At 42.5% G+C, this 14,276-nt stretch overlaps 1 protein-coding gene across 2 annotated transcripts in view; it reads right to left on the reverse strand.

Moving 5' to 3' along the window:
- The window catches only part of LOC113055768 (phosphatidylcholine transfer protein-like), a 52,529-nt gene that overhangs the window by 16,900 nt on the left and 21,353 nt on the right, over nucleotides 1-14,276 (reverse strand). The window contains exon 4 of one of the 2 annotated variants that reach the window (XR_003277577.1): nucleotides 8,125-8,332. The exons of the other annotated variant lie outside the window; for it this stretch is intronic. The gene's annotated coding sequence lies outside the window, so the exon portion shown is untranslated. Of the gene's footprint in view, nucleotides 1-8,124; nucleotides 8,333-14,276 lie in introns of those variants that run through there. 2 annotated transcript variants of the gene reach the window in all.

A 14,276-nucleotide genomic window follows, 5' to 3' on the forward strand; every position in this document is an offset into this window, starting at 1 on the left:
AATATATTAGCATTTATAATATGTTGCCGTACTACGTTACCTTAGGATTTCCTAACATTCTGACAATCCAGAAAAACACAACAATTACAAAAACATTCAACTTCTTTGAGACATCTTAGAACACAATAACTGTATATATCATGATATCTTCAAGAGTGAGACTTTACACACTATATATGGGCCATTCTACAGAAGTGTAAAAAAAAGAATAATAATAATAATAAATTATATATATTTAAATATCTTAAGCTTTCATTTGAGTTAACTATAATAATCAAGCATCATTAAATTCGATCACTTTTGAGGTTTTCTTAGTGATGCTGCCTATGGTCCTTCCCTATGTAGACAGCAGACTGATAAAATCCCTAACCCGTCAGTCACCAGCAGATTTTACTCCACGATTTACCAAGATTAAATGCAACTTAATCTACGGCCTGATATTTGTAAAGGCTGTCCAGAATCCACTATGTCAGACAATTTAAGCCGGCCTTAATTTATTCTGTTAACATTATTTATTTTCACTGCAAAATTCCCCAGTAGCGCTGACTTACACAAACACGCAGCGTAATTCCTCAACGCTTGTTTATTTTAGAAAATAATTAGCACCATAACGACTTGTTTGTCAAGCTTGTTTTCGCAAGGCTGATGTGTCCCTTTCTAACATGTGCATGTATATACATTTATTATGCATACGTATGCTATATGTTTATATATAATAATAAATGTATGTATTTAGGTATGTGTTTCTCAGTGGGAGGCATAGCTTTGGAAAAAACAGAAGCTGCTCTCAGTCTCTCTCTCTCCCCCACTGCTAAAAGCTAAATAAGGCTCTTTATACAGGTAGTCCTGCGCTATAGTTAGGGCGCGTCTGGCCCGGCGCCTGCTGATGACATCATTAGTGTTGACTGCAGCGCGGATGAGTGATGTCCACTGTCTGTACATGTGCATGTGTGTGTAACAACGCCGTGGCTGTGTGAGTCGATGCGGTAATGAGGCCAATGTCACTTTGGTACGACGCAGATCTCTGTCACTTGCCCCGCTGCAGGTACAGGGCCAACGCTGAGCCAACGTTTGGCCCGTGAAGATCCCCCCGTGGACTCCAGTTTCCCCCCATCCATCGCCCGTATAAAAGACTTGAGACAGTCAGCACTTTCCATTAGGGCTGCACGTTTTCAAGTTTTTCATTAACCGTTAACCGAGGCCCTTAGCGGTTAATAATCGGTTAACCATAGTGTGCGCCAGGGTTTCCGTTGTCCGGTAATTTCCAGACATTGGCCAAAAAAAAAAAAAAAAATGTCCGACAAAATTTAATCTCACCGGTCAAACTGTCCTATTAAAACTACCTAATAATCCCGCCCACTAACACAATCTGTATTTGAGAATAAGCCTAAAATGTATAAAGCAAATATACACCGACCTTTGGCTATGTTATAAAGGAACAGGCTCTAGTAATGATTATGTAACTTTCGGTGTTTCGGCGAAGGTAACAAGCAGGCTCCGCGGCCGCCTCGCTAAGGCTATGACTATGATATGTTTGACAGGTACAATATTTGAAAATCGATAATTATTTTTTTTAATTACATTTATATCTGAATTTATGTCAACCTATAGACTTTCAAATATCAAAATGTCATGAATTAATATGTATTTGTGTACAAAATGACATATAAACATAATTTCCTATTATATTTTGCCTGGAAACGCTTCCAACAAGGCGTCAGTTCTATTTCTAGCATGCACGCGTCGAGCCGCGCCTGAGCCGCGCGTCTCACGCAGGCAGTCGGCAAGCTCTAACCTGTTAACATGGGAGCCGAATTAAAAACAGACACGCCACGCAGCTGAGATGCTTTCGCTCATCGCCACGCATCCAGTGAGTCCTGACCGGCCTAATGATGCCCGGGTGTTGGCTGTTGAGATTACAACAACGAGGTTGTACTTGAAGTATATCTAAGCACTGTATTGCAATACTTGCATTTTGCCCCGTCACTCTCAATTTTAAAGTGCTCCAACGCTGTACTTTTTTTTGCCCGCTTCATATTAGAAAAATGACTTCTTCTTGTGGACATTACAAATGTCTGGGAGCGCTCTGGCGGTCTCTGGTGGTGCAAAAATGTATTACAACTAAATTCAATGCACGCCATTGACGTCACTTAACCGAGCAAAATGTTTCACTCGGTTACGCAATTTTTAACGGTTAATCGGTTAACCGGTTAACCATGGACACCCCTACTTTCCATAAATAAACTACTCCTGTGACTTTGGGGCACAAATCCCAGATAAACTATCATTTACATGTTATTAACATGAAATAAAAACACATCACATGTCTGTTTCTCAATCCCCAAACTGTTCATCTTCTCAACTGATCATCTTCCCAGTTGTCCTGTTAATCGATTCGGTTTGTTTAATTTAGGCTAAATCTCCAACCATGTTACTATTTACATTTTGGGGGCCATTCTACAGAATTGGTGTGCAAACTGTAAACCCATACCCTAACCCCTAAATTTCAACTTATGAAAATCACAAAACTAATCAATTACGAAACTATATGTTAAAAATGTCCCGCATTTTCCCTGTCACTACCGAAACGGAGCATGTTTTAGTTCATTGGCTGAGACTGAAATGAATCACACACCCCTACATTTATGATCAGGAAACATTTGTGTGTACCTCTCTCTCATTGCTACAGGGTGAGTAGATCAGCCCCATCATTTTGAGACAAATCTGTTTAAAATCTGTGTAACTCTAAGAAACGGCACTACAGAACACCTTTTGTCTGCAATTAAGCACAATTTTTGGGGAGTAATTCCATATCATTACATTTCTATGTGTGAGCAACTGTTAGAACTGTGCTAGCTAACCATGTGATATAAGTTCAAAAGCATTTAAAATTTCAGTAGTGAGAAATTTTACATGTTTTTTAACTTCCTCAAATATGCTAAAACATCTTTGTTTTGTTTTTTGTTTTTTGTTTTTTTTTGGGGGGGGGGTGGCATATACTGTATGTATGTAGATTGGGTATTGAGAAGATTTTTATTATTATTATTATTATTATTATTATTGCCAAGATATTTTTAACTCTGACTTTAGACCACTTCTGTAGAATGGTCTATATATAGTGTGTAAAGTCTCATTTTGAAGATATATATCCTATTAGGCAAAAATACAAACAAGCAAAATTAAACAAAATACATTTTAAATATTTATTTATATATTTGTTGTTTTTATATTTCTATAATACATTTAATTCAACACACACTATATATTATAAGCAACACATAATACATACTATATCATGATATATACAGTTATTGTGTTATAAGATGTTTTTGTAATTGTTGTGTTTTTCTGGACTGTCAGACCTGAGAATGTTAGGAATTCCCAAGGTAACGTAGTTTTCACCTGTATGTCTGCTATAGAAGTACCCTAGAGTACTAGAGGAGTGAGAAAGAGAGGAGAAGAGGAGCACAGCGTCTCTGTAAAGGGTTAACTGTAGACAGTAAGTGACTCCAGATGTGCTGTTATTATTAATACACCAGCCTGATGAATTGGAAGGTACAATTTCAGGCGCCAGCCAAGGAGGCCCCGCACACGCTCACCCTGCCACCCAGCCACTGCTAACCCACCTCCGAACACTCGCTCGCTCGCTCAGACTGACAGACAGAGACACGGACAGTTGCTGCTTAATTACAGCAAACCAGCCTAAACGGCCTTCCCAGGCAAATTAACAGCAGGACGGGGAGATCCGGATTTCAGACTAATTGAATTGTTCCAGCAATTTAAATTTATTGCACCATTTGCCATGCTAACAACAGACATTTAATCGGTTCACGTACACACACAAACACACACACACACACACACACGCACGCACACACACACACACACACACACACACACACACACTTATCTAAGAGAGAAAATGTTTTTATATAGAGCTTATTATGACTACAGACTAACCCCAGACTTAAAAACAACAAAAATACAAATTATTTAATAATAATAAAGAATAATTTTTACTTTCAAGGCCCCCGCCAAAGGGATGTTTTGCCAAAAAATACAGCATGGCACTAGTGATGATACAATGAAAGTCATTTTTGGATAAAAGCATGAAAAAATGTAAACAGCCAAATAAGTAACATGATGAAAGGCATTATTGCATTACCAGGTGTTTTTTTGTAAATACAATTATAAAACTTTTTAAATATTTTAAATCACATTTTATTTATAATAATTTTTTTTAAGTTAAAGTTTTACTAATTTTGTTGTTTTGTCATTTTTATTCTTCTTCACCAATTAATGGCTAGCAAATTTCACAAATCACATAGAAATGACAAATAATACACTCAACTAAACAACATTTTGAAGTAAAAAGACTGACTTTGTAAACTGTACAATAATTAACCTTTTTTATTCAAAACTATGAAAAATATTTATTTTTATGTGTATATAGTGTTAGTACTTTTAGTGTTAAAATTATTATTTTAGTACCTCAGCTTAAACCAGTGTTATTTCTTTATCATTTAAATATTTTTTTAATTACTATTTCAAATTAGTTTTTATTTTTAGATGTAGTGTTTTATTTTTAGTAATTTTGTTGTATTTGACTTTTCTTTTCTTTCTTTTTTCTTTTTTTTTATTATGTGTGTGTCTATATATGTTTTTATACATTTTATTTCAGTTTTATTGTATTTTATTATATGGTGTTAAACTATATAGGATATATATAAAATGTTGCATTACCAACAAACTGTAACTGAATACTATTTTATTATAGTTAAAGTTTATTTCAAATAAAAAAATAATTACATAAAAAAATATATATTATATATTAAAGTATCATCATCTACGTTACAATTGCAGTACATTACAGTTTTCTCGCATTAATGTAGCGCATTAAACTCCGGGACTCAAGGGGGTGATAGAGTTCAATTCTAGTCAATAAGCTAGATGTGTTATTATTATTATTATTCAGATGATTGACATAAACCTTATAACAAGTTTTGACCAAGTAAGATTCTCGTAAGTCACTCGATCGGAAAAGACAGCAGGCCACAGAAGACATCAGTGTGCGCAAATAAACAGTAATGCCTGTTATAGCAGTGAGAATGCAGTGCATATTCAGAAACGGTTGTGTTTGTGTGCTTGCATTAAGTAGGTTTTGGGTTGAATATAAAACAGTGAATGAGCTTAAAGCTTCCCGTCTCCTCCGGGTGTAGTGTGTGTGTGTTTGTGTATGTGCTCATGTGGGCTGTGGTAATTGAGCAAGACCACAATAACAGTGTAGTGCACGTTTGATAAGGGTCAAGTTCCTAGAAAACAGAGGCTCCCTCTTTCACGTCTGTCTGTTTCTCTCTCTCCAAAGACACATATTACCATATAAAGAGTAGCAGAAGAGGACTGTTTATGTGTGTGTGTGTGTGTGTGTGTGTGTGTGTGTGTGGTAGTCCACAGCAGTGCAGGGGCACCAGGGGACATACATGTAACTTATATATGCCCCATCTGAGAAGACAAGAAGAATGTAGAAAAAAAAATCACTAAAGAGAGCCATTTAATAGCTTCAACAAAGCACTTTAGCACTTTAAGTAATCTCACAAGTGTCTCCTGCGAAGTTACAAATAAGATATCAACTGTCCCGTAAACTGTGCTCAGATTTGCTTAGGAGTTTAGTTGTGACTTTAAAATTAGAAATTAAAAGATTTATCATACAGTAAGGGTACAGAGTTATAAAATTAATGTAAACGATGTACAAAAATAGTAAGTTTAAGAGTATCAATTTAACCTCCCTTCTGTATAGGAAAAACTTTTGCGATATTAAAGAGATCTCGTGTGATTTCTTTCAGATTTAAACTGGCTCACATTTTGACAAACTTATTTTGGAAGGTTTATACTCAATTAAAATAAAATAATTAATTTTAAAGGTTCAAACTTATAAATAAATAAATAAACAAACAAACAAAATATTTTATGTGGTTAGTCCAAACTCCTCAATTACCTAGAAAATGCAAAATGTAAAAATGTTTAACTTACTCAATTACATTAAAAGTTTATAAATAAATAAATAATAATAAAAATCAAATTTAATAGATTAAATAATTAAATAAAGACATGACTGCATTAAGTGTTCCAGGGACGAAAGAGGAAGCAGAAATTTCTTTCTATGGCTATTTCTACTGACTTAAACTTCCTGTGGAAGGTACAAACTGTGCTCAGATTTATAACTTTATAATTATAGACCAATCTCTAATCTCCCTTTTCTGTCCAAGATACTAGAAATGGTGGTATTCTCACAATTATATTTCTTCTTAGAGAAAAATGGTATTTGAGAATTTCCAGTCAGGATTTAGACCGTATCATAGTACTGAGACTGCTCTCCTTAGAGTTACAAATGATCTGCTCTTATCATCTGATCATGGTTGTATCTCTCTTTTAGTTTTATTGGATCTTAGTGCTGCGTTTGACACAATTGAACAATAGACTTGAACACTTTGTTGGCATTAATGGAAGTGCATTAGCATGGTTTAAATCGTACTTATATGACCGCCATCAGTTCGTAGCAGTGAATGAAGATGTATCATATCGATCACAAGTGTGGTATGGAGTACCTCAAGGCTCAGTAATAGGGCCGCTACTCTTCACGCTTTATATGTTACCCTTGGGAGATATCATCAGGAAACATGGTGTTAGCTTTCACTGTTATGCTGATGATACTCAACTCTATATTTCATCGCGGCCTGGTGAAACACACCAATTTGAAAAACTAATGGAATGCATAGTCGATAAAAAAACTGGATGACGAGTAGTTTCTTACTGTTAATTCTGGAAAAACAGAGGTGTTAATTATAGGACCTAAAAACTCTGCATGTAATAACCTAAAACACTGTCTAAGACTTGATGGTTGCTTTGTCAATTCTTCGTCATCTGTTAGGAATCTAGGTGCGTAATTTAATCGCAACCTTTCCTTAGAAAGCCACGTTTCTAGCATTTGTAAAACTGATTTTTTTCATCTCAAAAATATATCTAAATTACGGCCTATGCTCTCAGTGTCAAATGCAGAAATGCTAATCCATTCATTTATGACCTCAAGGTTAGATTATTGTAATGCTTTATTGGGTGGTTGTTCTGCACGCTTAGTAAACAAACTACAGCTAGTCCAAAATGCAGCAGCAAGAGGTTTTACTAGAACCAGGAAGTATGACCATATTGGCCCGGTCCTGTCAACACTGCACTGGCTCCCTATCAAACATTTTATAGATTTTAAAATATTCCTTATTACTTATAAAGCCCTGAATGGTTTAGCACCTCAGTATTTGAATGAGCTCCTCTTACATTATAATCCTCTACGTCCACTACATTCTCAAAACTCAGGCAATTTGATAATATCTAGAATATCAAAATCAACAGCGGGCAGCAGATCCTTTTCCTATTTGGCGCCTAAACTCTGGAATAACCTACCTAACATTGTTCGGGAGGCAGACACACTCTTGCAGTTTAAATCTAGATTAAAGACCCATCTCTTTAACCTGTCTTACACATAACATACTAATATGCTTAAAAGATTTTTAGACCGCATTAATTAGGTAAACCGGAACCGGGAACACTTCCCATAACAACCGATGTACTTGCTACATCATTAGAAGAATGGCATCTACGCTACGCACCTAGAAAGAGACCAGGACTTTGCTACAGGCTGGAATTGAACTACTGGTTTCGTCTGGTCAGAGGAGAACTGGCCCCCCAACTGAGCCTGGTTTCTCCCGAAGTTTTTTTCTCTATTATCGCCTCTGGGTTGCTTAGTTGGGATCACTTCATCTACAGCGATATCGTTGACTTGATTGTAAATAAATGCACAGACACTATTTAAACTGAAAAGAGATGACATCACTGAAGTCAATGATTAACTGCCTTTAACTATCATTTTGCATTATTGACACACTGTTTTCCTAATGAATGTTGTTCAATTGCTTTGACGCAATGTATTTTGTTTAAAGCGCTATACAAATAAAGGTGACTTGACTTGACTTGACCAAAAGTCAGAGATCTCAATAGGATCTAAGACATTTCTCATTAACTGATCTGAGCTGCTCTTCATGTGACAGATGACAGATGACTCAATTAAGTCTCTCGGGCATGAAACAGCAGCCTCTGAGAAACACGTTTTTCCTCCGCTGAGAGACACAGAGAGCTGGAGGGAGAAGATCAGCATGAGAGCGAGCTTGAGGCTGACGGCTGCTGTGTAAATCCCTCAGGAAGGCTGGTGCCTGGCTGGCCGGAGGATCGCTTGATCCTGCTGTACAGAGCGGGACGTCACTCTCAGGTTGCCTACCTCCCCCTTAAAACACACACAAACATAGAGTGTGTCCTGCAGGAGTTCCCATCAAGCCTAAGTGTTGCTGTCTGACACACACAAACACACACACACACACACAGAGCAGCATGGAGCCCAACATCTCCACAAGACAACCAGAAGAATGCCTGCCTCCCTCCCTCCCTCCCTCCCTCTCTCTCTCTCTCTCTCTCTCTCTCTCTCTCTCTCTCTCTCTCTCGTCCCATTGTGAGACTGAAGTTCAGGGATACCAGACAAATTATGCTTAATGGGAATGATAGCTTTGGCCCCGCTGCCAAAAATGCTAAGCGCAAACCACAGCAAGAAATATACACACGTGAAGAGAGGGGATAAATGACACTCGCTTAGGATGCAGGAATTCTCATCAGGAGACTCAAATGAGATCTATTCTAGGTTATTTTAGGCATCATTTGACCCTCAGCTTTCAGCTAAAATGCCTTATTAGAAATGAAAAGAGCCAAATGAGTCTAAACGTGTTAAACGTGAGATAACAGTGACCTCTCCTCACCTCACCTCTCCTCTCTGCTCCTCTCCTGTTCTCTCCTCACCTTACCTCTCCTCACCTCACCTCACCTCTGCTCTCCTCTCCACATCTCACCTCACCTCACCTCACCTCTCCTCTCCTCATCTCACCTCTCCTCACCTCTCCCCTGCTCTCCTCACCTCTCCTCTCACCTCACCTCTCCTCACCTCTCCTCTCCTCTCCTCTCCTCTCCTCTCGTATTCTCTCCTCTCCTCACCTCATCTTACCTCTCCTCTCCTGTCTTCTACTCACCTCACCTCTCCTCTCTTCTCCTCACCTGTCCTCTCCTCTCCTCTCCTCTCGTATTCTCTCCTCGTCTCATCACCTCATCTTACCTCTCCTCTCCTCTCCTCACCTCACCTCTCATGTCCTCTCCTGTCTTCTCCTCACCTGTCCTCTCCTCTCCTGTTCTCTCCTCTCCTCAGCTCACCTCTCCTCTCATATCCTCTCCTCACCTCTCCTGTTCTCTCCTCTCCTCACCTCTCCTATCCTATCCTTTCCTTACCTCTCCTAACCTCTCCTCACCTCTCCGCTCCTCTTGTATTCTCTCCTCTCCTCATCTCATCTTACCTCTCCTCACCTCTCCTGTCCTCTCCTCACCTGTCCTCTCCTCTCCTCAGCTCACCTCTCCTATCCTATCCTATCCTATCATTTCCTCTCCTCACCTCTCCTCTCGTATTCTCTCCTCTCCTCACCTCATCTTACCTCTCCTCTCTTCTCCTCACCTCTCCTGTCCTCTCCTCTCTTCTCCTCACCTGTCCTCTCCTCTCCTTTCCTCTCCTGTTCTCTCCTCAGCTCACCTCTCCTATCCTCTCCTCACCTCTCCTGTTCTCTCCTCTCCTCTCCTCAGCTCACCTCTCCTCTCCTATCCTATCCTATCCTCACCTCTCCTGTTCTCTCCTCTCCTCACCTCACCTCTCCTCTCCGCTCCTCTTGTATTCTCTCCTCTCCTCTCCTCACCTCACCTCTCCTGTCCTCATCTCTCCTCACCTGTCCTCTCCTCTCCTCTCCTCAGCTCACCTCTCCTATCCTTTCCTCTCCTCACCTCTCCTCTTGTATTCTCTCCTCATCTCTCCTCACCTGTCCTCTCCTCTCCTCTCCTCACCTCTCCTGCCCTCTCCTCTCCTCTCTTCTCCTCACCTGTCCTCTCCTCTCCTCTGCTGTTCTCTCCTCTCCTCAGCTCACCTCTCCTCAGCTCACCTCTCCTCTCCTCTCCTGTTCTCTCCTCTCCTCACCTCTCCTATCCTATCCTTTCCTTACCTTACCTCTCCTCTCCTCTCTGCTCCTCTTGTATTCTCTCCTCTCCTCATCTCATCTTACCTCTCCTCTCCTCTCCTCTCCTCTCCTCACCTCATCTCTCCTCACCTGTCCTCCCTCTCCTCTCCTCTCTTCTCCTCAGCTCACCTCTCCTATCCTATTCTATCCTATCATTTCCTCTCCTCACCTCTCCTCTTGTATTCTCTCCTCTCCTCTCCTCTACTCACCTCTCCTCTCGTATTCTCTCCTCTCCTCTCTTCTTCTCCTCACCTCACCTCTCCTGTCCTCTCCTCTCTTCTCCTCACCTGTCCTGTCCTCTCCTCTCCTTTCCTCTCCTGTTCTATCCTCTCCTCAGCTCACCTCTCCTCTCCTATCCTATCCTCTCCTCACCTGTTCTCTCCTATCCTCCCCTATCCTATCCTATCCTTTCCTCACCTCTCCTCTCCTCTCCTAACCTCACCTCTCCTCTCCGCTCCTCTTGTATTCTCTCCTCATATCACCTTACCTCTCCTCACCTCTCCTCTCCTCTCCTCTCCTGTTCTCTCCTCTCCTCTCCTCAGCTCACCTCTCCTATCCTATCCTTTGCTCACCTCTCCTCTTGTATTCTCTCCTCATCTCTCCTCACCTGTCCTCTCCTGTCCTCTCCTCATCTCTCCTCACCTGTCCTCTCCTCTCCTGTTCTCTCCTCAGCTCACCTCTCCCCTCCTATCCTATCCTTTCCTTTCCTTTCCTCTCCTCTCCTCACTTCTCCTCTCCTCTGCTCTCCTCATCTCTCCTCACCTGTCCTCTCCTCTCCTCTCCTCACATCTCCTCTCCTGTTCTCTCCTAGTCTCACCTCTCCTCTCCTCACTTCTCCTGTCCTCTCCTCTCCTCTCCTATCCTCACCTCTCCTGTCCTCTCCTCACCTCATCTCTCCTCACCTGTCCTCTCCTCTCCTCTCCTGTTCTCTCCTCTCCTCTCCTCAGCTCACCTGTCCTCTCCTCTCCTCTCCTCACCTGTCCTCTCCTCTCCTATCTTCACCTCTCCTCTCCTGTCCTCTCCTCACCTGTCCTCTCCTCTCCTGTTCTCTCCTCTCCTCACCTCTCCTATCCTTTCCTCTCCTCACCTCTCCTCTTGTATTCTCTCCTCATCTCTCCTCACCTGTCCTCTCCTCTTCTCTCCTCTCCCCAGCTCACCTCTCCTATCCTACACCCCCCCTTAAAACACACACAAACATAGAGTGTGTCCTGCAGGAGTTCCCATCAAGCCTAAGTGTTGCTGTCTGACACACACACACACACACACACACACACACACACAGAGCAGCATGGAGCCCAACATCTCCACAAGACAACCAGAAGAATGCCTGCCTCCCTCCCTCCCTCCCTCCCTCTCTCTCTCTCTCTCTCTCTCTCTCTCTCTCTCTCTCTCGTCCCATTGTGAGACTGAAGTTCAGGGATACCAGACAAATTATGCTTAATGGGAATGATAGCTTTGGCCCCGCTGCCAAAAATGCTAAGCGCAAACCACAGCAAGAAATATACACACGTGAAGAGAGGGGATAAATGACACTCGCTTAGGATGCAGGAATTCTCATCAGGAGACTCAAATGAGATCTATTCTAGGTTATTTTAGGCATCATTTGACCCTCAGCTTTCAGCTAAAATGCCTTATTAGAAATGAAAAGAGCCAAATGAGTCTAAACGTGTTAAACGTGAGATAACAGTGACCTCTCCTCACCTCACCTCTCCTCTCTGCTCCTCTCCTGTTCTCTCCTGTTCTCTCCTCACCTTACCTCTCCTCACCTCACCTCACCTCTGCTCTCCTCTCCTCATCTCACCTCACCTCACCTCACCTCACCTCTCCTCATCTCACCTCTCCTCTGCTCTCCTCACCTCTCCTCTCACCTCACCTCTCCTCACCTCACCTCTCCTCACCTCACCTCTCCTCTCCTCTCCTCTCCTCTCGTATTCTCTCCTCTCCTCACCTCATCTTACCTCTCCTCTCCTGTCTTCTACTCACCTCACCTCTCCTCTCTTCTCCTCACCTGTCCTCTCCTCTCCTCTCCTTTCAGCTCCTCTCACCTCACCTCTCCTCTCCTCTCCTCTCGTATTCTCTCCTCGTCTCATCACCTCATCTTACCTCTCCTCTCCTCTCCTCACCTCACCTCTCATGTCCTCTCCTGTCTTCTCCTCACCTGTCCTCTCCTCTCCTGTTCTCTCCTCTCCTCAGCTCACCTCTCCTCTCATATCCTCTCCTCACCTCTCCTGTTCTCTCCTCTCCTCACCTCTCCTATCCTATCCTTTCCTTACCTCTCCTAACCTCTCCTCACCTCTCCGCTCCTCTTGTATTCTCTCCTCTCCTCATCTCATCTTACCTCTCCTCACCTCTCCTGTCCTCTCCTCACCTCATCTCTCCTCACCTGTCCTCTCCTCTCCTGTTCTCTCCTCTCCTCAGCTCACCTCTCCTATCCTATCCTATCCTATCATTTCCTCTCCTCACCTCTCCTCACCTCATCTTACCTCTCCTCTCTTCTCCTCACCTCTCCTGTCCTCTCCTCTCTTCTCCTCACCTGTCCTCTCCTCTCCTTTCCTCTCCTGTTCTCTCCTCAGCTCACCTCTCCTATCCTCTCCTCACCTCTCCTGTTCTCTCCTCTCCTCAGCTCACCTCTCCTCTCCTATCCTATCCTATCCTATCCTCACCTCTCCTGTTCTCTCCTCTCCTCACCTCACCTCTCCTCTCCGCTCCTCTTGTATTCTCTCCTCTCCTCTCCTCACCTCACCTCTCCTGTCCTCATCTCTCCTCACCTGTCCTCTCCTCTCCTCTCCTCTCCTCTCCTCAGCTCACCTCTCCTATCCTTTCCTCTCCTCACCTCTCCTCTTGTATTCTCTCCTCATCTCTCCTCACCTGTCCTCTCCTCTCCTCTCCTCACCTCTCCTGCCCTCTCCTCTCTTCTCCTCACCTGTCCTCTCCTCTCCTCTGCTGTTCTCTCCTCTCCTCAGCTCACCTCTCCTCTCCTCTCCTGTTCTCTCCTCTCCTCACCTCTCCTCTCCTATCCTATCCTTTCCTTACCTTACCTCTCCTCTCCTCTCTGCTCCTCTTGTATTCTCTCCTCTCCTCATCTCATCTTACCTCTCCTCTCCTCTCCTCACCTCATCTCTCCTCACCTGTCCTCCCCTCTCCTCTCCTCTCTTCTCCTCAGCTCACCTCTCCTATCCTATTCTATCCTATCATTTCCTCTCCTCACCTCTCCTCTTGTATTCTCTCCTCTCCTCTCCTCTACTCACCTCTCCTCTCGTATTCTCTCCTCTCCTCTCTTCTTCTCCTCACCTCACCTCTCCTGTCCTCTCCTCTCTTCTCCTCACCTGTCCTGTCCTCTCCTCTCCTTTCCTCTCCTGTTCTATCCTCTCCTCAGCTCACCTCTCCTCTCCTATCCTATCCTCTCCTCACCTGTTCTCTCCTATCCTCCCCTATCCTATCCTATCCTTTCCTCACCTCTCCTCTCCTCTCCTAACCTCACCTCTCCTCTCCGCTCCTCTTGTATTCTCTCCTCATATCATCTTACCTCTCCTCACCTCTCCTCTCCTCTCCTCTCCTGTTCTCTCCTCTCCTCAGCTCACCTCTCCTATCCTATCCTTTCCTCACCTCTCCTCTTGTATTCTCTCCTCATCTCAAATTCTTCAAACGAGAAACAAGTAAAAGACAACAACAAATAACAAAAAAATAAAAATAAAATAAAATAAATACAGTACATGTAAGAAATGCTCTTGCTTCAGTTTTGTCCACTGGCTGACTGTCTTAGTTTGTGACAGGCTGATACATATCTTGCTGCTGTTGTGATCATTTTGGAATTTTCTCCTAAAATGTGATTTAATTTTTCTGTATTTGGTAATGCCATAAAATTTGGTTTAATTTGTTGGAATGTGTGGAAAAATGCAGCTCTTATGTTCTGATAGTAATCACAGTGTAGTAAGAAGTGTTCCTCTGTCTCCAGCTCTCTCTGAGAGCACAGTGAACACACTCTCTGCTCTCTCGGCTGCCATCTCTGTCTGTGTCGTCCTCTCTCTACAGCCAGACAGTGATCGCTCAGTCTGTATTTTGTAAGTGTTTTTCTTAATTTGGGATCTTTTACACAGCTCAGGTATTCTGCTGGTTTATAATCTTTCTTCA

This window comes from Carassius auratus, chromosome 3, assembly GCF_003368295.1.
Source record: "Carassius auratus strain Wakin chromosome 3, ASM336829v1, whole genome shotgun sequence".
In the NCBI taxonomy this organism is placed as follows: Eukaryota; Metazoa; Chordata; class Actinopteri; order Cypriniformes; family Cyprinidae; genus Carassius; species Carassius auratus.